Below are 4882 nucleotides of genomic sequence, written 5' to 3'. Positions count from 1 at the left end.
TTGAATTTGAGTGATGGAACTCACAATTGAGCTGAATTTGTGAAGGGAAAGGGATGAGTTTTCAGGTGAAGGAGAAGAACTCGGCAGGAACTTTTTCCTCTAGTTCTTCAATTCTCCTTTTCCCTAATTCTCACAAATTGGAGTGTCATTTAATTCTTTAACTACATGCAGATATCAAAGAATTCAGTCAAAGACACCTCAAACTTGAAGATTGAGTGGGATAGATGTGTGAATTGTAGAGTTCCACCTACTAGTTAGTGAAATATTGGATTTTTCCACTATGTGAAAAATTCCAAATTTCAAATACAATTTGAATTGAATTTCAATTAATTCAAAATTAATTTAAATTAGAATTTCAGAATTCAATTTCTCAAATTGAATTAAATTTGAAAATTAATTTGATTTTAATTAATTAAACATATTTAATTAATTAAATAACAATTTAATATCAAATTTTAAATTAATCACACACCTAATTTTAAACATGAATCCTATTCATGTAATTAATATTTAAATATTATAAACTCTCTAATTTTGTTTACTTTCGATAAATTAAATGTTAAATAATTATATAATTATACAAACCTTAATTTGAATTTGAACTATTCAAATTCAAACCCTAAATTCAATTTGAACACTTCAAAATGATATCTTTTCAAATTCATTAAATTTAATAATTCAAGGTGTCCATGTTTTACGAGCTAGTAGAGGGATCTTATGGACCTAGACCGAATTAATCAATATTCGTTAACTACCGAGTCACACTACTATAGCTTGATAGTTGCACTCTCTTCATTGTAGATATATTTGTGTCCACTTGATTCAACCATAATCAATAAGTCAACCCTTCACAGGTTGTTTGTAATAAGGCTGGATCAAATGCTGTTTTACCTCAAAAATTACATCTTGCTCCTTAAGTTCCACTGATCCTCTAATGAACAACTGGTTTATGATCCAATCACTAAACCAGATTCCTCTTCGGCCAATGAGAGAGTGAAACCCCTTGTTCAAGACCCGGATTCAACACTTAAGAGAACAATCTTTATCCTATCCCTCAATTGGGTAGGCGTGAATTCCGTCTTGTACCTTACGTTCCCAGCTATCTTCCCTGTCTTATCCTTGAAATGGGAGGCTTATTGAGTCGGTGCTGTTGATCCAACCCTCACATATGAAAATCTATGTAGAATCCCGAATAAAAAGGAATTCATAGTTAGCTCAAGATTAAGATCGAGTTACCTAGGTCATCTAAGTGAAATAGTTAGTCTTAAATATTAAACAACGTTATAAAGTAAGAGTGACTTATTTTTTGGTCCGATCTTATGCAAACTCATTGCATAGAACACTCCCACTTCTCATGTCAATACATGAATGAATCAGGATCACTTCGTTTGTAGAACCTTACAACAAATTGTAACAACTACAGAGTGGGCCACATTTAATAGTGTTACCAGAATAAGACATCCAACATTATTTGTATACTATAGATCATTTTGACTATTTACTCGAACCTGATCCACTTTTATGTCTCCACATAAAGTTCAATTATTCATATAATAGCCATGGATCTTAGTTTATTGGATTTAATCTTTACAAGTGAAATTTACAAAATCAATAACAACTTTATTAAAGAAATGTTGAATAACATCTTTATTGATAATAGAAAACGTTTAACTCTACAAACTTCGAGTTTTAGGACATACAACTCAACACAAATATCATTGTCCTTCATGGATTTCATTTCCTCCTCCATAGCATTTATCCATTTTTTAGAATTAAAACTTTATAGAGCTTGTTGGAAGTTGATTGTATCATCTTCCATATCATCCTGATGTTCTTGGAGAAACATAATATAATCATCTAGGATTGCACTTCTTCTTTCTCTAGTGAATCTCCTTAGTGTCACTCCTTGAAGTTGTTAAGTTTGAACTTCAAGTTCAACAATGGGGACTTCAATGTTGCCTTATTCTATAATCGTTTCAATAGTGAAGTCAGGAATTAGAGACTGAATATCATCTATAACCACATTAGGAAAATAAACTAATTCCTCTTCAAAGACAACTTTCCTTATATTATCTTCCCCCCAAACTCAACATCCTTAAGAAATTTGACATTTTTTGTCTCAAACAATGATCTACAAGTGGGACTATAAAACTTAAAACCCCAAGAACACTTAGAATACCCAACATAATAACAGTTAATAATTCTTGAGTCCAATTTTCTTTCATTAGGCCTGTAAGGCTAGCCTAAGGTAGACACCCCAGATGTAAAGATGCCTAATATTACGCTTCTTTCCTGCCCACGGCTCAGAAGGGGTTTTAGCTACCGTTTTACTAGGTACTCTATTAAGAATATATGTTGTCGTCTTTAGTGCCTAAACCCAAAGGGATTTCTAATAAAGAAAAATGACTAATTATACTTCTTACCATATTCTTAAGTGTTCTACTTCGCCTTTCCACCACACCATTCATGTTGGGTTCGCCCGACATAGTGTATTATGGGACGATTCCACATTCCTTAAGGTATTTGGTAAAGGGCCCTAAACATTGTTCACCTAATCCATCATATCTAACGTAGTATTCACCACCACAATCAGATTTAATAGCCTTAATTTTCTTTCCAAGTTGAAGTTCAACTTCAGCTTTGAAAGACTTGAAAACGACCATAGATTGAAACTACACACGCATGCACATGCACGAACGCACATACCCACGCATGCACATGCACAAGCATACACGCACGAATGCACAAGCACACACACACGCACACATAAACATGCACGCACGCACGTGCGCGCACACACACATAATGTATCGAATGTAGTAAATATATTTATTTTTAATATACTTTCTAAAATAATTTGAACTATATATATTTTCTTTCAGTTAAATCTTCTAACCTCTCCATGGAAGATGTATGTGTGTTAATTTGTTAAACCATTGCTTAAGTTTGTAATTAAGGATAGATTAAATTAGGTTGTATAACTCCTCTAATGCTTGTCGATATAAGTCCTCTGGAATGATAGAAGTACCCTGATGAACAGCTTGCCCAGATTATTTGCTCTTACTCAACATCCAAATGGTTCTATTAAGGATATATGGGGAAGGCCTCTTTAGGAGACACAGATGTTATACAATGGAACGCTGATAAAGGCACATTTCCTATCCCTGATGAAGGCAGAGGCATAGATCAAGTCTCGTGGGAACTAAGCACAAATGGGAGCTTCCAAATATGTTCGATTAAAATGGCTTTATACAATCCACCCCAAGGAATTGAGCCAAACTTCGATGAAAGCATCTACAAAAACCTCTAGAAATCCTCCATCCCAAAAGATGCAAATACTTCCTATGGCCGCTCACCCATCAAAACATAAACACGATGGAGGTTTTACAGACAAGATATCCCTTTATGCACCTTAATCCAAGTTGGTGCCCCCTTTCACTAAGGCCCTATGGAACAAACTTGAGAGTAAGTTGGGAAAACTAATTTACAGTGTCACCTTAAAAACCTATGTAAGAACCTTTGTTTTCTGCAATAGAATTCTAAGAGAAATATTATTCTCCACAACAATACACTGACGGTGCTGGAACATATGGAATGAAAGGAACAAAAACAACTTCAAGGACATGTCCAACAACGTTAGAAAACTATGGGAAGACAGCTACAACCTCTAAGGATGTTGGTCACGTAGAACAACCCTCTTCAAAGACTACAACCCCTCATCTACTGCTATAAACTTCGCTGCTATATATGACTTAAGTCCTTTTGCTTTGCTTGCTTATCTTTCCTAGGGTTCTCTTTAGCCCCTACTTGTAGAACTCTTTTATTTGTACTTCTTGGGCTTTATTGAATATATTGATTATTTGTGGGAGATGATGAGGGTGCTAAGAATATGTTAACCTAGTTGAGATATTTCAGTGCACCTACTAACCTAAGTAACTTTTTCAAAATAATAATAATAATAATAATAATATAAAATTAATTGTTAGATGATCTAATCAAATTTTCATTCACCTATAAGTTTAAGTTTTTAGGTTAATCGGTGATTTAAGATATATTTGTTAAGGTATTTAGGTCTTAATTTATGTACTATGTATATTTAGGCTATAATTAGGGAATTTTGTTATCTTCCTTTCTATAAATTTCTTATGTAAATCTTAAGTTAATACAAGAATTTATTCAGTCAAATATTATTTCCACATAGTATTAGAGTCCAATTCCCAGGGTTTTCTAATTTTCAGGCTTTTCTTCGATCTCTGCCTCTGTTGATAGTCGATTGACGGAGGCAGATCTAGTATAGATCATCATCAATCTATAGTCTGACCGTTGGTGTCACCTAGTCTAATCACTCTTCAGATCTCTGTCTTCACACCATTAGACTAACCTCTACACAACCCTCGAACATAGACTCAACCCTTGATCCCCACTGTGAAGAACTCGATCCATTGTGAAGAACTTGATCTGGTCTAGAACTCGATCCACGATCGAACTCGATCCAAGTCTAAATCCGGTCCAGAACTCGATCTGGTCTAAAACTCAATCCTCGATCGAACTTGATCCAAGTCTTGATTCGATCCCTCAATCGATGTTCCCTCACTCGATGCTCGCCCAGATCTGCCGCAAAACAAACCCTCTCCCCCACCTCGATGCCCGCCTAGATCCGCTGCAAACAAAACTCACTCGATGCTCCCCCACTTGATGCTCGCCCCTGCTCCAATCTGTGATGCTCATCGTGCATAGATTTGTTTGATCCGTTCCACATCCACTTTGCTCAGATATCTCCGACGAAGACCTACTATGGGTTCAAATGGGTTTCTCCTCCGCCACTCGTCCGTCAAGATCTTCGTCGTCCAAACCCTCTCCCCTTCCTGTGTCCTTCATGCAT

This window comes from Benincasa hispida, chromosome 4, assembly GCF_009727055.1.
Source record: "Benincasa hispida cultivar B227 chromosome 4, ASM972705v1, whole genome shotgun sequence".
Taxonomy (NCBI): domain Eukaryota; kingdom Viridiplantae; phylum Streptophyta; class Magnoliopsida; order Cucurbitales; family Cucurbitaceae; genus Benincasa; species Benincasa hispida.
Note: the sequence above shows the minus strand (reverse complement) of the source record.